General features: G+C 44.1%; 1 protein-coding gene across 2 annotated transcripts in view; it reads left to right on the forward strand.

Annotated features, from left to right (window-relative positions):
- The window catches only part of PRR14 (proline rich 14), a 332,780-nt gene that overhangs the window by 216,312 nt on the left and 94,693 nt on the right, over positions 1-21,775 (forward strand). The window lies entirely within an intron of this gene.

Consider the following 21,775-nt stretch of genomic DNA (forward strand, 5'->3'; position numbering starts at 1 on the left):
ATTATAAACTTTTCCTGTTTCATTTCTTTTACATTATTCCTGTGAACTGGTAGCTGAAACTATTGGCATTCTTGTTTTGCTTTTTTTCTCCCTCAGCTCTTGGATTGTCCTTCTTGTAAAACAGTTTTTTCCTCCTTTTTTTTTTTTTTTTAAATCAGTCATGATTATTTTTCTCACAGTTTTGAGAAGAATGTTAGTAGCTTTAAGTAGTACCCAAGTTGCACTCAAAATTTGTCCATCAGGAATCATCATGTCACTAGTGCTGCAAGTACATGGGTGAGGCTCTTGATATGTCTAATAGCAGGATCTGATCTAGGATGTACCCAAAAGAAATTCAGGTCTGGCAAGACGAGCTCCTCACTTGCTTGACCAATAAAAATAAGTCCAAAAGGATCCTGACATTTATTATTAAGGAAACAGAGAAAAAGAACAGCAGATGAAGGCCATCAGCCTATCCAGTCGTATAAACATAAAAGCAACTACAAAGTTTTACAATCCCGTCCTCACCCTCAGAGATCCTCTGTGCCCATTTTATTCTTTCTTGAATTCAGATACTGTCCTTTCTGCCTTAGCACACCCCCTCCCTGAGAGGCTATTTCTCATATCCACCACCCTTTCTGTAAAGAAATATTTTTTTACATTATTCCTATGGCTCTCCCTTTTAACCCTTAATTTCAATAAATGGCCAAAAAATAATCCACAAAATAGATCAAAATACTACCAAGAGTGGATTTAAAAAGATTCACAAAAGATTATTGCATCTAGAAATCATTTACCTCATAGCAGGAGGAAAAAGTCCTCAAAAGTCGCAAGAGTTTTTTCTCACCTAGTGAGTCATGGGTTGGGATAACTGTCTTTAAGCAATGAAAAGGTGGCTGAGGTGATATGATAGAAGTCTACAAAATAATGAGCGGAGTAGAGCGGACAGATGTGAAACGTTTGTTTACACTTTCAAACAATAATAGAACCAGGGGACACAAGATGAAGCTAGAATATGATAGATTTAAAACAAATAGGAGAAAGATTTTCTTTACTCAGCATGTACTTGGACTCTGGAACTCGTTGCCAGAGAATGTGGTGGCAGCGGCTGGCCTTACGAAGTTTAAGGGGGGTTTGGACAGATTCCTGAAGGAAATGTCCATTGAACATTTTTTTTTGGGGGGGGGGGGGTTGCCAGGTTCTTGAAGCCTGGATTGACCGCTGTCAGAGACAGGATGCTGGGCTTGATGGACCCTTGGTCTTTTCCCAGTATGGCGGTGCTTATGTGCTAATAAAGCAGCCATATATAAATCAACTCCCATAGTGACACTTATCTGTAGCGGCTGGATCCTGACAGGCGCCCGATTCACTAAGGCTTCATCAGGGGATCAAGTCCAGCAATCACCAAAATTTACTATCAGACATCCACACGCATGCGTGTTGCCTCCCCACTGTGGACATTTGATAGTAAATTTTATGAATTGCTCAATTTGATCCCCTAATGAAGCCTTAGTGAATCAGGCGCCTGTCCGGGATCCAGCCGTAACAGATAAGTGTCATTATGGGAGTTGACTTATATGGTTTCTTTATTCCTATAAAAATTTATTTTAAAAAATAGCTTAAAAATTAATATTTTGTTATTAAAGATGATAACCTGAATACAAGAAATTAATCAGTGGCAGGAAGGAAATTTTTTGACCCATGATTGATACATCACATAAAGACGGTTATCTCAACCCATGATTCACTGGGTGGGAAAAACCTCTTTGACTTCTGAGGACTTTTTCCTCCTACTATGAGATAATTGACTTCTAGATGCAATAATAATAATAATCCTTTGTGTGAATCTTTTTTTTAATCCACATTTGGTTGTATTTTGTGGATTATTTTTTGGCCATTTATTGAAACTAAGGGTTAAATGGGACAGCCATAAGTGTAATGTAAAAAAAAATATTTCTTTACAGAATGGGTGGTGGATATGAGAAACAGCCTCGGAGTTGGGTGGGGGGGAGGCTAAGGCGGAAAGGACAGTATCTGAATTCAAGAAAGCATGAAATGGGTACGGAGGGTCTCTGAGGACGGGATTGTAAAACTTAGTAGTTGGTTTATGTTTATATGACTGGATAGGCTGATGGCTTTTGTCTGCTGTCATTTTCTACATTTGCTTAATAATAAATGTCAGGATCCTTTTGAACTTATTTTTATTGGTCAAGCAAGTGAGGAGCCTGTCTTGCCAGACCTGAATTTCTTTTGGCAACATCCTAGATCCTTTGATTATGCTTATGATTTTTTTTGGGTGGGGAGGGGGGTTAATTTCCGGGGGGGGGGTTTGTTTGATTTTGTGTTTACTTTTGTATTCTCTGTATGACAAAACCTTTAATAAAAATATAATAATAAATGTCAGGATCCTTTTGGACTTATTTTTATTGGTCAAGCAAGTGAGGAGCCTGTCTTGCCAGACCTGAATTTCTTTTGGCAACATCCTAGATCAGATCCTGCTATTAGACATATCATGAGCCTCACCCAAGTACTTGCAGCACTAGTGACATGAATGATCCCTGATGGACAAATTTTGAGTGCAACTTGGGTACTGCTTAAAGCTACTAACATTCTTAAAACTGTGAGAAAAATAATCATGACTGATTTAAAAAGGAGGAAAAAATTCTTTTGCAAGAATGACAAGCCAGGGGCTGAGGGAGAAAAAAAAGGCAAAACAAGAAAGCCAATAGTTTGAACTGCCAGTTCACAGGAATAACATAAAAGAAATTAAACAGGAAAAGTTTATAATCCTAACTAGCAATTATAAACTGGGACAATCAAAAGGCACTTTTGTGGTTGTCACATTTAACCCTCATCCTATGACCCCCTCTCATTCTAAAGCTTCCTTTCAATTGAAGGGGCATGCCTTCTATGCATAAATACATGGAGGTATTTAAATGTTTCTTTTCTCTTGTAAGTAAGGCCCAGGGAGCCAACCACAGTTGAACTGTTGATCAGGCCTTACTACAGAGATTGGTAGTCTTTTCAGTGCTTTGCTCTGAGGATGGTTATAAGAGTTGAACCAGATGTCCAAATGTTAATCTCTCCATTCACGTCACCTTAAAGTGCCAAAGGATTAATTGAGAAATCAAAGCGAGTGAACATCAAGCCTTGAGTGAAGGCTTTGCCATGTTACAGCAGTTCTTTCATACACAATGTCAAGGGCTCTGTTTTGGAAGCTTCCAGTTTCCAAGGAGGTGCAATTGTGAATGAAGCCTGCCTTGGTAAGTATTGTCAAAGGCAGTGTGCCAAATTTAATTTAAAGTGAAACAATTTTTATTGAAGAAAAAAGAAACCAAACATCTCCAGTAATTTGGGAATTGGCAAGACAGATCAATTACAAAGCAATATGAACAAAACAATTTCATACAATTCATAAAACTTCCCTTCCCATTCAACCCATCCTCCTAATAAAAGCCTCTCCGAATCCCAACTTTCCCTAAGTAATGGGCATCTGGCCTTAACTCAACCACCATCCACCCCAGTTGCAAGTTCTAAGCAAATCTTATGAACTTGAACAAACATCTGTTCTCTGAGCAAGAAGTCTTGTTTCTTAAAACATCTCACTCCTACAGAATCCTCCCAATCCAACTATCCTGTACTCCCAGTACCTCTTCCCACCCTACCTTCCCAGAACAGGGTATCAGGGGGGGGGCCTCCCTTTGCCAAGAGTAAGACAAGTAGCCAAATTATGTACCATGTATACATGCAATTGTTAATTTTAAACTAAACAGAACTAAAATATAATACCCAATAAAACTATGTTCAATAAAAATCAGAACCAAATGTTTTATGCTTAAAACACAAAATTTAATGCAAAAAGAGAGCAGATCCAAATCTAGTGTATAAAACGATGCCTTTATTTTAAAATACCTGAAGTGCTCCACATTTTGCCATGCTTGGGCTGCATCAGGGGTTACAATACTAAATCTAAATAAAAATAAATAAATACTAAAAATAACCAAATAAAAAATTAATTTAAAAATATACTACTACTGCTACTACTACTAGTCATTTCTTTAGCGCTACTAGATGTATGCAGCGTTATACACATTATATACAGAAACGTTTTCTGTCCCTAGAGGGCTCACAATCTAAGTTTTTGTACCTGGGGCAATGGAGGGTTAAATGACTTCCACAAAGTCACAAGGAGCTGCAGTGGGAATTGAACCCAGGTTGCCAGGATCAAAGCATGCTGCATTAACCATTAGGAGTAGCCTAAAAACATACAAGGATAAAGAAATATATAACACACATCACATAAAATATATGGGATCCATGTGATAACTGTGCACAAACGCATACCAAAAACATACTATCTACAAAGAGTTTCATTCAATCAATTCAAATCATAAAAACTAAATACAACTTAAGACATCAAATGGATAGGTGTTGTGTAAAACATATTTAAAAATTAATTAAATAATTAAACAGAAATAATTCAAGCATTCTGAGTAGTGTGCTCAGAGTCTAAAATAGATTTTAAAGTACTGCTGGAGTGCATAATGCGTGCAATATGTGCATCAAATCATTACAAAAGAAGAAGAAAGGCAAATATTTATATGTACATACCACCAGGGAGGAGTATCTGGGATGCACACTCCCAGTCTAAGGGCTCCTTTTACAAAGCCACATTAGTGATTCCAGCGCAGGAAGTGTGACGAAGCCCATTCAATTCCTATCGGCTTTTGTCGCATTTGCTGCACTGGAATCAGTAGCACGGCTTTGTAAAAGGAGCCCTAAATGTGTTAGTGCTTAGCACAACTATAAAAGACCAACAGAAGTATCATTATGTCAAGGCTTTAACCTCTCATATCAAAACAAATTGAATAAGTGAATAGTTAAGAGAATTACTCACAGTTTTACATTTAAACCATACTGATTTTAAGAATTGCTTAGCACCTTCATCATTTAAAATTTTCTTTGAAAACAGTGCTACTAGACAGCAAGAAATACCACTCTAAGAATTAAAACATAAACCAAAACAATCAATTTAAAACCAACAGATATATAAAACATAGGGTCAAAGACATACAAGTTTATAAATCATACTACTATACTCATGTATCATTAAACACTGTTGAGCTAATGGGCATGAAAACTAGTTAGGATCAAAAAATATACCAACTAAAAAAAACAGTAGAACATAAACCATCTTGTTCATAACTGTGACAATGTACTCATTAACCACTGCTTGCACTGTTTCTGGAAGATATATTGTGAAGCTGAGAGTCTTGTTCCTGATAAATATATAACTTAACAACAAAAGTAATAATCACAAACCATCTCGTAAAAGCAGTAAAAAAAAACAACTTACCAGCTTGAAACACAGCTAAGCACAGGCTGTTTCCTTCACAGCTGCAGTAGTACACATATTAGTTTCTGCTCTACCACTGTTCACACAGTTCCTAAAAAGTATATTGTGAGGCTGAACATCTTAGTTACTACAAACCATTTCCTAGTAGGTATGTAGCTTACCAATAAGAGTTTCATAATCACAAAAAATCTCTTAAAATCTATAAATAAAGCTACCAGTTCGAAGCACAACTAGGCAGCAGTATATGTACTAGTCTCTGCTCTAACGGCATTTAGAGAGCAGTGTCTCATGGGAAGCATATATCTAATGGCTAGCAACAAAGTACACATTTGACTGCTGACACAGTTTCTAAAAGGTATATTGTAAAGCTGAGCATCTTCTTTACTAAAACCTTTCCCTGATAGGTATGTAACTTAACAAGTCAAAATCACAAAAAAATGTTTTTAAAGCAGTAAAAAAAAAAAAAAACTAACCAGCCTGAACCATAACTAAGCACAGGCTATCTTCTTCAGAAGTGCAACAGTACACATACTACTTTCTGCTCTAACAACATTTAGAGAGCAATACCTCATGGGACTGTGTATGCAGTGGCTAATGTGTGCATTGTTGCTAACTGTTGGATATATGCTTCCCATGAGGCACTGCTGTCTAATGGGCCGATGATCAGAAGCAAATGCAGGCGCTAGAGACTGTTAGCACCTGCGTTTGCTACCACCCCATGATCAGAGCCCCCCGAGCGCATGAAACAACGCGCTGGCTCTGAACACAACTAGCATGCAAATGCATGCAAAACAGAGCTAAACATATTACTACTACTACTACTGTTTATCATTTCTATAGCGGTACAAGGCATACGCAGCGCTGTACACCATAATTCCCAATGATCAGCGACCAGCGTGCCAAAGATTGGCTTGCTGGCTGTGGCAAACCCTACACGAGCTCGGAGCTGGCGTTAGGGTTTGCAGACCATTGGGGAGGGATGGTGAGCCCTGTGCAGCATGCATTTGCATGCTAGCAGGCCCCCATTCCCCCCCCAATGAAGCAGCCCCCGCAGGAACCCTGAGCCAAGCCGACCTGACCGACACCCCCCACCCCGGACACAGGTTCAGGGATGCGCTTGGCCGGGCTTCATGCCATATCAGATAGTTTCTCCCTTATATGTTGTGAAGCCCTGCCCAGCACGTACAGGATACATTGGGCAGAGCTGGGCGTCGTCATTTTGCAGGCAACACTGATGGAAGAGGAGGGAGGCCTTAGTTTTCTCAGCATTAATTTTGAAACCCGAATGCTTAGAGAATCTGTCCAACTCTTCCATACGAGGGGGAAGGGAGACGTCCGGATGCTCCAAAAATTAGCATATCATCCACATAAAGTAAAATTTTATGGGCCTGGTGTTAGGATTGGTACGTATGGCCAGTGCTAAGGGCTCTATGGTCAGACCAAAGAGCAAGGGAGATGTTGGGCAACCTTGCCACACTCCCTGCTGTAATGTGAATGCTGCAGATTGTGTCCCATTAACTACTAGACTTGAGATACAAGGCCTGAACCCAAGTCCCAAAATTACCGCCCAGCCCTACCATGTCCAAAATCTTAAACAAAAAGGGCCATTCAACATGATTGAACATCTTTTTGGCATCCAGCACCACCTCCACAGCTACCATTTTTGTACAATGAACGTATTCTATCAAATCCATGGCTCTACACACATTATCCCCTAATTAGCGCCCCTTGAGGAATCCTGTCTGATCAGCCTGAATTAGATTAGAGAGCAGCTTTTCTAGTCTAGTAGCTAAGATTTTGGCAAAGAGCCATCTTTTCCCGTACTAGATTCAGATTTGGGCCTTTTGCCACTTGGTGACGGCAAAATGAGCTGTTCCACTTTTAGTATTTTTGGTGGTAGCCATCTGAGTTGTGTTGAACTTGTAATATTCATGGCCAGTATGTAAAGGAGGGAGTAGAAAAGGAGCAGAAACGATTTTCAGAATGTTTAATCTGTCCCGGTATGAGGAGCACTCACCTCATGCATCTTCTCAGGATGCTGGCCAAGCTCCCCCCCCTCCCCCAATGAAATCTTATTTTCAGAAGAGAGATTTGAACTTTTACCTCACAAAATAACCTATTTCCTGATGTTGCCAAAGCTACTCAGCTGCTCAGGAAAACATTTTAGCCTTGAAACCCCAAGTTTTGGCTCTCAGGGCAACATTTGTATGGAAATTTTAAAAAAATGTTTTGGGGTTTTTTCCTACTAATAATTATATTTTCTTAGATCCAATTTGAGAAGTTTTTAGCAGGTCACTAAAAATAGTATCTTTTGGGGAGGGGTCAAAATTTTGGGTTTTTTTGTTTTGTTTTTAAGAATATTTGTATGACTTATCCCTTTGGGATAATGGGTTGTAGTTATTGGGTGCATATTACTTTTGGAACAGTGGGGGAGGTTTTTCTTTCCTCCTATATTTCCTTTGTAATTCAATTTTGTGTATTCTCTTGTGTTTGATTTCTGAACCATTTCTGGAGCATTTCTTTTGAAATTTATTGTCTTGAAATATAATTTAAAAAAAATAAAAGAAAAATAATTTAAGCATGAAACCCCCCTCTTGTTCAACAAATACTGGCTTCTGGTTGCATGACGACTCCAATATTTTTCTGTTGACCAATCGAGTAGAATCCTGTAATGCCTAGCTAGGTTACTTGTTTCCTATGCTCCCACCCACAAAGATCCCTGTATTCTTTGCAATGTTGCTTCTTGAATATTTTTACCTTTTCTTGGGTACAATAGAAGCTCAACATATCACATCCTTTTACCTTTGTGATCCCATTTCTGTGGGAAAAACTGCCTGATAATCTCAGACATCAATCTTAGTGCTTTTCCCAATGACTAAAGCATCTTAGGTGTCAGGTCTGGGTCTCTCCGCTTGTCTGTCACATCATCCTGATTGTTCCCCATTCTTTTGTACGCAGGTTTTTTTTCTCACGTGTGTTAAGTTTATTCTGTTGCTCACCAGTGTGAATTCTGTAGCTTTGGTTAGCGCCTCCTCCCACTGTATTTCTCTAGTGACTAAATTGATAGTCCAGATTAGCGACTGACGTGGTTACCGTTACTGCAGATATACCACAGTAAATCCGCAGTAATGTTAACACTCTAATTAAAATTACCATGGATGCAGGAACAAAACTTTTTACCACCCCATGGTAATTGTAAAAATCCTTGTTCCCGCGGTTTAAAAAAAAAAGCCACTCCTTTCCGCGGGTGTGACTTATATTTTCCTGCAGCTGGCAGCAATTCACATAGGCTGGCTCCATGGCTTTCCTCCTGCCATGTCCTGCCCTCTCTATTGCAACTTCCTGTTTAATGGGATGGCCTGTGTTAATTGCTGCAGGAAAATACGAGTGACACCTGTGGGGAGGAGAATGGTCATGGAGATAAATTTTGGCTGGACCCATGGAAGGGAAAGGAGAGAGGTGCTGGCTGGTCCCAAGGAACGAGGGTGGGGGGGGGGGCGTGGAGTGAAAGGAGAGAGAGGTGCTGGCTGGACCCATGGAAAGAGGAGGAAGTAGGCTGGAGGCTAAGGAGTGAGGTGCTGGCTGGACCAATGGGAGGAGGAAGCGGGGGGAGCTAGAGGAAAAGGAGAAAGGTGCTGGCTGGACCTGTGGGAGGAGGAGGGGGTTAGAGGAAAGGGAAAGAGATGCCAGACCAAGAGGATGAAGGAAGAGGGAGTCAAATATTGAGCCCACAGCAGGAAGGAGAAAGGGAAAGAGGGCAGGTAGGTGAGCCAGATGCTGGAAGGGATTGGGGGAAGGGAGGGAGAAAAGCTGGGTTGGAGAGGAGAGAGACACATTGGTGTGAAAGGGGAGTAACTGGACAAACGAAGGTAACAGAAACAGGAGAAATGATGTGCATGGGGGGTGGGGGGACACATGAGCAGAGACACAAAGGGGAGATGCTATGTGGGGATGGTATATGGACACAGAGGGACAATGCCAGACACGGGAGGTAATGTTTGACACAGAGAGAGGATAGGGAGATGGAGCGGTGATGATGGATGCGGGGATATGAACACAGGGGAGATACTGGACAGGGAAGTATAGAGACATAGAAGGAAGATACTTAATGCTGGGGACAGTAATGGAAATTGAATGGTGGACAGAGGGAAGCAGAAACCAGAGCCTGAGACCAACATGATTTTAAAAATAAAATGATCAGACAACCAAAGATAGAAAAAAATAATTTTATTTCCTATTTTGTGATTAGAGTATGTCAGATTTGAAGTATATATCTTGCCATAGCCTATATTAGACATAGTTGGGGCTTAAGGCAGAAATTTGGGAGGAGACCCGAAAGCCCACTATCAGGCTGTACTTTCTTCAGCTTCCAGCAGGCTTGGGGCCCTCCCATATCAGGAGCCAAGGCCAGTTGCCCTAATCACACTCCCCTAACACCATCCCTGGCATGTCATCTTTATATTTTGCACAGTACAGGAGAAAATGCATATCTTTGGTGTTGTACTACATAACTGTTTCAGGCTTATGCAGCTAGGGTCAGAACTTGCAAAGATGGGGACGGAGACAAACTTTGTCCCTGTGTCTTTCTCTAGTCTGGATGCCAGAAATGTGTATACTACCATTTTGGCTCTCCTGAAAGGTGGTGAATGAAATTGCTCAAATTTTTATTTTTGCTCAAATTTTATTTTTACCCTAGATTTCTAAAGCAGTTTTGGAATACTGAGCAAAAATGAGTTAAACATTAAACATAATGGGATAGCAGTGGAAATAAATTCACAAGAGTCACTATATATTTGGTGGAAGAGGAAAGAGGAGAACAAGATAGGTCAGAGTACCAAAATCTCAATGAGTAGATCTTAATCAACCGTTTTGATAAATCAAAGAGGATGAGGATCAAGTAAAGGCTTCTGGCCTTAGCCTGGTATGGGCCATTAAAGACTTTAGCCAGGGCTATCTTTGTAAAAGGCAGATATCAGATTGGAATGGATCGATATTGGCTTGAGATCATGGGCGTAGTTTGTTTCATTTGGGGGGAGCAAAGGGTGGGGCTTGACACAGCATATTCATTTGCATACATACATCTCATACATACTCATGTTTTTTTCAAAATACTCACACACATACCAGACTAAAACACTGAATACAAAGAGAGAAACAGAAATGTTTTTTTCAAATGTACTCTGCAAAATATAAAACTAGAAAATAAATGTACACTTCACAAAGCAGGCACATCTCAGTCCTTAACAAGTATTAAATAAAAATGTTTTTCTTTTCTACCTTTCTTGGCTAAGCACTTTATTTTTCTGATTGGCTGGTCCCAGTGTCTTCCACTTTCCATGTGTCAATCTTCTAAATTCTTTCTAGGTTGGCTTTTCCATTTCTTCTCGCTCTTGTAGAGAAGGAAAGGAAAACGACATCCCATCACTGATCTTTTGTTTTATGTTTCCCCACCCCTTTCTCTTCTCTGTGTTTATCTCCCTTTCTCTCACCCTCTGGTCCATAGTCTTCATTTCACTTCTTATCTTTCTGTCATTCCCTCTCCAGCGCTCCCATTGCCCCTTCTGTCTCTCCCTTCCTCAGTCTCCTACCCTCCCTTATCTTTCACCCACTTCCTTAGTTCCCCATTCCCATCCTCTATAGCAGGGCTGTGGAGTTGGAGTCAGATAGTAGCAAAATAGAGTTCGAGTTGAAGGTTTGGTGTACCGACTCCACAGCCCTGCGCTGTACTCACCCTCTTAGCCCTCATCTATTCTCCACTGCATCTATCAGTCCTAGCTCTCTATCCCTGTCTCTCCTTCTTTCCCTTTCCTCCAAGACTATTCTTCCATCTCTTACCTTATACCACATGTCCTATTGCCTCTCTTTCATAGTCTTTTCAACCTCATTCCCACCCTCACTCAACCCCTTCGGAGACCCATCCCCTTTCTCCCATATCTCTTCCCCTATCATCTCTCCAGTCTTCCAGGTCATTCATATTGTCTCAGCTGTTCACACATCAACCCCTTTTCTTGCCCCTTATTTAACACCCTCACTCATTCCTTGTCATCAAGCAGATGAAGCCATTATGTATGGGTTATGTCCATCAACCAGTAGGGGAGATAGAGAGCACTCAAACTTTCACAGGGCCCTCTTGGCCAGCTAGCTCCACTGCCTCTTCAGTATTCTCTATCTCCCTTAGCAGGGTTGCTGCAGCTTGTTCGAGCTCCAGAAAAATCTGCCGGGAGGTGGTTCCTGGCTTGCCAGATGTTAACCGGGGTGTTGGAGGCTATAGCAGCTTCACTTTAAAGGCACATAGGTTAGCCCTTTCCCTGCCTTACCCATACCTCTGTGGATGTGGACATATTGCCTTGCTTTCCCTGTCCTTACCCACCAACTGTGGATGCAGGCATATAGGTTCGCCCTTTCCCTGCCTTTCCCACTCATCTGAGCCTCCGGAGTCTTCAATACCTCTGCTTTCCTCACAGCTTAAAAAAAAAAAAAAAAGTCACGTCGCGTTTTTAAACGCAGAGACGCTGGAACAGAGGTTTTTGACCTGATTTTCAGCAGGATCGTAGTTGTACACTAGATCCTTTGAGGTAAGAGTGTTTTCCAACTCCTCTGGGGTGGGCCCGCGATCGGGGCGATTTTGACGCGAAACCGCCATTTTGGATTTTACCGCCGTTTTTTCGGTGATGGCTGCGGACAATGTAAAGCGCTGTTCCACTTGTGGCAAGCGCAAATCAGCAGCAGGGCTCTGTAAATCGTGCTGTACTGGCTTAGGAGCCGGCCCGAGCATGGCGAGCGATGTTTCTTCCCGCTCTGAGCTGGCAGCGGGCGCCATTTTGCTTACACCGCATGGTGCGGCCTCCGTGGACACGGAGAGACCTGAGCCGGGTGGGGCACCTCGAGATGAGGTTATTTCAGGAGTGGCTAGCACCGGACAGGATTTGGGTGCCCAGGGTGAGATTTTCTCCCTGGATTTTGTGCTTTTGCTGCATAAAGCATACATGATGAAAAGAGCCCTTCCTCAAGGGTCGCCTGAGGCTCCTCTGATTGGCCCCCCGATGGATTCTGGCCTGGGACTGCCCAGTGAGGCTTTTTTCCCGGATGCTTGGCCTAAAGATAAGCGCAGAAGGGTTGATTCCCCTTCAGATTGTGGTGCACCTCCCCCCCCCCCCCCCCCCCCCCCCCCCCCCCCCCCCCCCCCCCGTGGTCGGGGTGTGAGGATTCGGAGAACTCTGACAGACGTTCTTGGTCTGAGGAACCAGAGTCAGGTGCGGATTTACCACAGGATCTGGATGATCCCTCTGCGGTGAGGATTTTCCACCGTGATGAGCTGCCAGCGCTTATTTCAGATACCCTGCAGGCCCTCTCGATTGAAGATCCTGACAGTGGCATGGCCTCCTCAGGTAATCCCAGGATGGCTAGTACCAAGAAAGCTGCTTGGGCCTTCCCTTTGCATGACTCCATCCTAGAGCTTGTTTCGGCTCAGTGGGCTGACCCCGAGGGACCTTTGAGAGTTTCCAGGGCTATGGGGCAGTTATACCCTCTGCATGAGGGACATATGGCTCGTTTTCAAATGCCTACAGTGGATGCCCTAGTCACTGCGGTGACAAAGAGAACTACCCTCCCTGTTGAAGGAGGTGTTGCCCTGAAGGATGTTCAAGACCGTAGGCTGGAAACAGCATTGAAACGGTCCTTTGAAATTGCAGGTCTCACTGTTCGGGCGTCTGCATGCAGCTGTTATGCTGTGAGAGCCTGCCTAGCTTGGCTGCAACAGGCAGTGGCTCAGCCCGGAGATGGAGCGGAGCCCTTCTTGGATGTGGCTCCGCGGATGGAGGTGGCCTTGTCCTTTCTGGCTGATGCCCTTTATGACCTTGTCAGAGCTTCGGCTAAACAAATGGCAGTAGCAGTGGCGGTTCGCCATCGTCTGTGGCTACGACACTGGGCAGCGGACATGGCCTCTAAGCAAAGGTTGGTGAAGTTGCCTTTTCAAGGACTTCTCCTATTTGGTGAGGAGTTGGAGAAAATTGTGAAAGGCCTGGGTGATCCAAAACCCCAGCGCTTGCCCGAAGATAGGCAGAGGCCTTCCTCTAAGGGCCAGGCGGTCCACTCCTCGTACAGACCTCGCTTCCGTGAAGCTAGAAGGTACCGCCCGGGGTGTTCTGCTTGGTTCACGTGCCCGTGGTCAGCAGAGGAACTCCTTTCGCTTGCACAAGCGTTCCGCAGCTGGTGGCTCAAGACCAGGAGTTCAGGGGCGACCCTCTCAATGATGGTGCGCCGGCCCTCTCCTCGATGCCTGTCATCGGAGGACGGCTTTCCCTCTTTGTCGAGGAGTGGGCCAAGATTTCCTCAGATCAGTGGGTTCTGGACCTGATCAGAGATGGATACAGAATAGAATTCAACGCCCCAGTAAGAGACATGTTTGTGGAGTCCCGATGCGGTTCTGCCGTCAAACGGGCGGCGGTGGAGGAGACTTTACAAGGTCTGATTCAGTTAGGGGCTGTGACCCTGGTGCCTCCCGCCGAGCAAGGCTGCGGCCGATACTCCATCTACTTGGTGGTGCCGCGAAAAGGTGGGGCCTTTCGCCCTATTCTGGACTTAAAAGTGAACAAGTCCCTGAGAGTGCGGCATTTCCACATGGAATCCCTGCACTCCGTCATTGCGGCGGTTCAGCCAGGAGAGTTTCTCACGTCTCTAGACCTGAAAGAAGCTTACTTGCACATACCGATTTGGCCCCCGCACCAGAAGTTTCTGAGGTTTGTGGTGTTGGGAAAACATTTCCAGTTCAGGGCCTTGCCTTTTGGCCTCGCCACAGCTCCCCGAACCTTTTCGAAGGTAATGGTGGTAGTAGCTGCTTTTCTCAGGCGAGAAGGTATCAGGGTTCACCCGTACCTAGACGACTGGCTCATCAGAGCAGACTCTGCAACAGAGAGCTTACAAGCTACAGCCAGAGTGGTCTCAGTACTGCAATCTCTAGGCTGGGTCGTCAATATGGCCAAAAGTCACCTGTCCCCTTCACAATCTCTAGAGTTTTTGGGGGCCAGGTTCGACAGTCTCGGGCTATGTGTTCCTACCCGAGCTAAGGCGGTGCAAGCTTCAGAATCAGGTCCATCTGCTCCTGAGGATGCCCCGCCCGCGAGCTTGGGACATTGTCCAGCTGCTGGGATCGATGACAGCCACGATGGAAGTGGTACCCTGGGCAAGAGCGCACCTGAGACCTCTACAGTATTCCCTACTCCGGAGATGGTCTCCTATTTCTCAGGATTACCAATGCAGACTTACTTGGCTCCCTGCGGCCCGTCTCAGCATGGAGTGGTGGCTCTCGGACAGCATGCTGCGGCGAGGAATGCCGCTGACGCTCCCCGTTTGGTGCCTAGTGGTAACAGATGCCAGCCTGAAGGGCTGGGGCGCACACTGCAAGGGGAAGCATGCCCCCAGGGTCTATGGGCACCCGAGGAGTCGGAGTGGTCCATCAACCGCCTAGAGTTGAAAGCGGTGTTTCAGGCGCTTCTGGCCTTTCAAGTGACCCTGGAAGGATTGGCTGTCAGAGTGATGTCGGACAACACGACAACGGTGGCCTATATAAATCGAGAAGGCGGAACAAGGTGCAGAGCACTAGCCGCGCAGGCCGAACTGATTTGCCACTGGGTCGAGCTGCATCTTCAGTGTCTGTCGGCAGCTCATATTGCAGGTCAGAGCAATGTGCAGGCCGATTATCTGAGCAGGCATCAGATCGATCCAGCAGAATGGAATCTGGCAGCCGAAGTATTCCTGCAGATCTGTGCCAAATGAGGCAAGCCCGTGATGGATCTAATGGCGACAAGTGCCAATACCAAAGTCCTGTGCTTCTTTAGCAGACGGAGAGATCCTCGCTCGGCGGGGTTGGATGCCTTGGCTCAACCATGGCCTCCGGGTCTACTTTATGTGTTTCCCCCATGGCCCTTGATAGGGCGCCTGCTCTTGCGGATTCGGCTGCACCCAGGAGAAGTGGTCCTCATCGCCCCGGATTGGCCAAGGAGACCTTGGTATGCAGACCTCCGACAGATGCTCCTGGAGGCTCCTCTGCCGTTACCTCTGGTACCGAACCTGTTGACTCAGGGACCGGTAGCCATGGAGGACGCCGGCCGTTTTGGTCTTACGGCATGGCTATTGAGAGGGCACAATTGAGGGATAAAGGTTATTCCAATAAAGTTATTTCCACTCTCCTGCAAGCCCGCAAGCTTATGCCAGGATTTGGTGCCTGTTTGAGTCTTGGTGTGCTTCCAGAGCCATTGCTCCAATGCGGGCTCCTGTCTCTCCGATTCTGGACTTTTTGCAGGAAGGTGTACAAAAAGGCTTGGCCTATAATTCCCTGCGGGTGCAGGTGGCAGCGTTGGCCTCCCTTCGTGGTAAGGTGGAAGGCGTGTCTTTGGCTGCTCACCCAGATGTGGCACGGTTTCTTAGAGGAGTGCTTCGGCTCCGACCTCCAGTGCGAGCACCCTGTCCAGCTTGGAACCTGGGGCTAGTTTTGAAAACCCTGCAGGCATCTCCTTTTGAGCCGCTTCGGCGAGCATCGGAGAAAGATTTGACACTGAAGGCCATTTTTCTGGTGGCCATTACCTCAGCGAGACGGGTGTCAGAGCTCCAGGCGCTGTCCTGTAGAGACCCTTTTCTGCAATTTTCAGAGTCCGGAGTCACGGTTCGGACCGTGCCTTCCTTTATGCCTAAGGTGGTTTCAGCCTTTCACCTAAACCAGCCTATTTTATTGCCCTCTTTTTCAGAGAAAGAGTTTCTAGAATCTTTTGGGCAGCTGCACCTTTTGGATGTGCGCAGGACTCTGCTGCAGTATCTGCGAGTTACTAACTCTTTCAGGACTTCTGATCATCTGTTTGTTTTGCTATCCGGTTCTCGCAGAGGGTCTCCAGCATCTAAAGCCACTATTGCCCGCTGGCTCAAAGAAACTATCTTTTCAGCTTATCTGCTGGCCGACAGGGTTCCGCCTGTAGCCTTTAAGGCACATTGTACTAGAGCGATTTCTTCCTCTTGGGCTGAAACTGGAGCACTCTCTCTTCAAGAGATATGCAGTGCAGCAACATGGGCTTCTAAGCTCTCCTTTGCCCGACATTACAGGCTGGATGTGGCTGCCAGGAGGGATGTGCGTTTTGGTGCACAAGTGCTAGCGCGTGGTGTGGCTTGTTCCCACCCTATCTAGGGATTGCTTTGTTACATCCCATACGTAATGGCTTCATCTGCTTGATGACAAGGAAGGGAAAATTAGGTTCTTACCTTGGTAATTTTCTTTCCTTTAGTCATAGCAGATGAAGCCATGAGCCCTCCTTGTATGATTGTCTGTATTCTGTGAATCTGTTTTTCAGGTTCTGTTCTAATTTCCTGAAGTTCCTTCCTTGGGAGAAAGTTGGAAAACAATCTTCAGGATTCATGTTCAGTTTAAATTTAGGAGGATGTGTTCATTCCCTCCAGCATGTTTTTTTTTGGAGAATGTGTTGATTCTCTCCAGGAGGCGCGTGTGTTCCCCTCCACTTATACAATAAGGAGGATGAGTTTATTCCCTCCAGGAGGATGTGCATTCCCTCCTTTATGAGTTCATGCCCTTGTGATGGGCCATCGTTCGCTGTGAGGAAAGCTCTTGTGATTCCCATTGCGGTTTGCCATACTGCTTTGGAAGCTTCAAATACTGAAGAGGCAGTGGAGCTAGCTGGCCAAGAGGGCACTGTGAAAGTTTGAGTGCTCTCTATCTCCCCTGCTGGTTGATGGACATAACCCATACGTAATGGCTTCATCTGCTATGACTAAAGGAAAGAAAATTACCAAGGTAAGAACCTAATTTTCCCTTATCTCAACCCATCAATATACCCCCCACTCATACTTAAAATTGCCAAGTACTCACTATCCCCTCAAAACTCCCACTATATCTCTCCTATACATAATTCCCTGCTGTGCTCCCCAGCACACTCCCATTCATTTACCAAGTCCCAGTCATCTGCTGTGTGCCCCTCCCCTAGTCACATCCATCTTCTGATCTATCACCCTACTCCATCCCTAGCCATCTTCTGCTTTATTCCCCTTCTCCCTCCCTCTCCCCTAGTCCCATCCATCTTTTGTTCCCCTTCTCCCAAACCCAACCCCCCAGTTCCATCCATTTACTGCTGTTCCCTCTCCCCCACCTCATCCCCCAAGCCCCATCCATTTTCAGCTCCATGCCTTCTATCCTCCACCCCCTAGCTCATCCATATTCTGCTCCTTCCCCCATACCCAGACCCCTAGTCCCATCCATCTTCTTTTTTCAATATCTCCTGTCCATTCTCCTCTTTCACGTCCACCATCATTCTTTCTGTGTCCCCTATCTGTCCTGTCCAGCTCCTCCCCTCTGTCCCCTGTCCCTATTCCCCGCCATTTTCAGTATCCACCCTCCATGTACCCATCCTCTCTCCTGTGTCCATGTTCTTCCTCCTGTCCCACTCCTCCCTCTTCTTGCCCCCTCCCCATGGTACTGCATCTCTCTATAGATCCAGTCTCTCTTCCAATCTTCCCCCTACCATGTCCCATCATTTTCTGTCCCCACTCTAGCATCTGTCTCTCTCTCCCCCTCCCCCCACACGTCCCATCGTTCTCTGCCCCCATTCCAGCATCTGTCTCTCCTCCCCCCCCTCACAACACACATCCCATCCATTGGTGTAATTGGCCTAAGTCATTTGGTGGGCAAGGGATAGGTGTTCAGATTAGTGGCAGAGAGAGAATTTTCATCCTCCCCCCCCCCCCCCCCCATGGAGAGTAGGGAGAAGATATTCAATGCCCATTTCTTTTGTTTTCACCTTTTCGTTATGCTTCCGTTTATTGCACCTATATTCTTCAGTTTGCCTCTCCCCCTCCTGCGCATGCTCCTCAGTTCTCACTTTTCCACACACATTCTTCCTCCTCAACTCTTCATAATTCCCTCATCCTTCACCTTTTTTCCCACTCCTCTCTCCTTGCATCTTTCCTCCACACCATCCTCTTCCTCCTTACTTCTTTCTACTTCTGGCTCTTCCCACCCCCTCTTAATAATCCTTTCTCCCCTCTGATCTCTCTCCTTCCCCCGTCCTCACCCTGGTTTAACTACTGCATGTTTGAAGGCATCAGAGACAGTTGCAGTGGAAAGCGAAAGATTGAGGATATGACAAGTGGAAGGGACAACAGTAGGAGAGAGAGTGCTAAGTGGATGGGTGGGAATAGGATCAGAGGAACAGGAGTCAGTTTGGAGAAGGAAAGAAAATGTGCAGTTTCCTTTTCAGTGATTTCAGAAAAGGAGGCAGGGGTTGAAGGAGGGTTGTGAGAATGGACTGAAGAAAGGAGAGGTGGAGGTGACTTGGTAGTGAATTCAAGGTTAATGTTGTGAACCTTAATGGAAGTACTCAGCCAGAGTTTGGGGAAAAAATGAAGAGGGAGTTGGAGGTGAAGGCACTTTCAGGAGAGAGTTCAGTGTGGCAAAGAGATGTTGAGGATTTGAGCCAAGAGAGTTTGCCAACTGGATGTAGTATTCCTGTTTGGCAAGTGAAAGAGCAGACTGGAAGGAGGTCAGCAAGAATTTGAAATGTATGAAGTCAGCATGGGCACAGGATTTTAGCCAAAGGCTCCTGAGCAGCCAGCACCACAGCAAGCCAACTATTAGAGATATGGGGGTTTGTTGATTTAATGTGGGCCTTACCTTTAATTTTGCAGGTTTGGCTATATTTAAGCTCATAAAAATCACCATCTGATTTTACCTGACATACATCAGGTATTTGTTTAGATTTTCCAACAGTTCTTCTTTTAAATTATTTTAATTTGCATACAGAAAACCCTTTTTTTTTCTTTGTTTGTTTTTTTTTTTAAAAAGACTAATTCAGTTTTTTACATACCTTTGAAGGGATGGGGGTTAGAATTGCCAAGTTCTTCATTATTCCAGTTTGAACCAGTTTTTAATTTTATTTTTAATGGGGAAAATTGGTCACCTTGGTGTCTAAATGTGATTATAAGAATATATCTAGGAAGGATATGATTGCTACTTGTTTTCTTTGAGTTTTAGACAGAAATTGCTGGTTCAGTTAGCAGCTAGGTAACGGGCAAATGAGGCAAATAACTGAAGTTGTCCCTGAAAGGTTGTTAATGTTTGGATCTGATAGGAAGGCAATAACTACAAATGCCCCATAAAGGTGGTTCATTTTTGGATCAGCTAGGAAGACCCCTTGCTTTACTGATGAGGTCCAGTTGATGAGATGTCACAAATGAAAGATGGAAAAGATTTGGTGTCAATTGTATAGCTCTTCTGATTGTGAGGTTTATAAGGAACTGGTAAAATCATGTAACAAAAGAATTTAAAATATTAGGTTACCACAGTTGTGAAAAGAGCCATATGATCTCCTTCAAACTATAAGCTTAAGTGGGCTTCCTAGTCCAGTTCAGAGTGTTGGGAGGGGAACATAATGATCTGACAGCTGGTAATTTTGCCAGTGTTATTTTTTTTTTTTAAGACAGTACCTCATTTCGGGAATCCATTAGATCTTTTATTTTATTTATGTGTTTGTACATTTATAGATAGTTTGATTCCTGAGGTAGGCATCTTGGTTGCCAAAACTCTATTCGTGTTGAGTCTGCATGTATTTTGATGTTTAATAAACCTACTGCAATCAACCTCTGGATACTATGTCTTTATTGGTTGGCCTATGTCCTTTCCCTATTACTTGAACTTTTCCATTCCGTTTCTTAGGGAAACATCCTTCTCTTTTGTGGTGTGTTTGGGCTCCATTAGATCTTGACATATGGAGAATCATATATTTATCTCAAGGTCATGAGATTTTAGATGATACAACATTTTGAGTTCCTAGTTGAGAGGTGAATGAGCAAAGTTATCCCTCTTCCTAAGATTGTTGTCAGATATTTTGTCAAAACTGTTCCCTGGCCTGTGAGGAGCTCAATTTAATATCATCTGCAGCTAACCTATTAGGCTTCATTTGGATGTTGTTGGATGTTCCTGCTAGGATGATGATAGGCATATGAATATATTATATTACCTTTCTTCTGTTTTTTTGTGCTCCCATGGTGAAGAAACTTCCCATTGTGCTGTTCCTGGAGGTCCATTTGTGCATAGATTTGATTTACCACCTTTCTGTGGTATAATCAAAGCAGTTTACATTTATTTTATGCAGGTACTTTCTCCGTCCCTACTAGGCTCACAGTCTTAGGAAGGGTGGGATTTGTTTGGTGGAGGGGGGTGGTTATTATTTTTTACACCTGGGGCTGTAGAGAGTTAAGTGACTTGCCCAGAGTTATAAGAAGCTCCAGTGGAAATTGAACCCAGTTACTCTTTTGAATTTAATTGATTTCCAAAGAAATCTGGATATGGGAGTGATTGTGTAATTTGTGTTATATCCAACTGCTGCGTTCAACACTGTGGATTATGATATCTGGTTATCCAGGTTTGTGATTCCACTGTGTCAAAGTTATAGACTTTTAATGGTTTCACTCCTTTTTTTTTTTTTTTTTTAAGGAGATAATCATGCAGCAACAGTAGATGTTGAAATCTGGTTGATATTTTACTAAATGAATCTGAACCTTTGAAAACAGAGGTTCTGTGGCTCCATAGATCTTGAAGTTAATTTTCAGCAGCAGGGGCACCCCATAATTTAAACCTGTCTTTGCGCAAACTTTTATTTTCACCCTAGATTTCTAAACACAATTTTGAAACACTGAACAAAAACAGGTTAAAAGAAATTGAGTTAATATTCAGTGGTGAAAAATGTACAGGGATTGTATATATATATACAAGGGAATTCAAAATATGGCGCTGAACATTAAGCACTACATCCACACCAAATTTTTGGTGCAGAAAAGTGTTCTTAATAGATGCAGAGTGCCAAAACAGGGCAGAAACAGCAGATCTGTTGGAAAACACACATGCCCATTTATACAATAGCGCCTCAGTGTTTCCACACAGATCTGTAAAGGGGGCATAGGGACATGGGTGGGTCAGGGGTGTCCCCTTAAGATGCGTACTGTGTTAAAGGAAGAGTGCGAATCTGCACCCAACTTGAGCACCAGGATTTATACCTGGTTTGTTGGTGTAAATCCTTATGACCAAAGTTGAGCACAGATCCAGTGCTATGCACTGTTCTATAAAGGGGGCCCATTCCGGAATGCCAACTTTTTTTCTTTTTTTTTTTTTTTTTGGTGCAGAATTTTGAGTGCCATTTACTTAATCCAACCCATAATGTTTAAATAGATTTTTTTTTCCATTTAAAGTTATACCTGGTGTTTGGACATCTGCTGTTGGACTTACTTTTATGGAGACCAGATGAATTTCACCACTCTATAATTTTTTATGCTGCCGCCACCTTCAGCCTTCCACAAAATCTACCCTTTTTCAGAAGTATAATTTCTGGCAGTTCAGTGACTTAGACAGCCAGAATATATGCCTTCCCAGCAACAAAACCTTTTTTTAAA

The sequence above is a fragment of the Microcaecilia unicolor genome, chromosome 7 (assembly GCF_901765095.1).
Source record: "Microcaecilia unicolor chromosome 7, aMicUni1.1, whole genome shotgun sequence".
Taxonomy (NCBI): domain Eukaryota; kingdom Metazoa; phylum Chordata; class Amphibia; order Gymnophiona; family Siphonopidae; genus Microcaecilia; species Microcaecilia unicolor.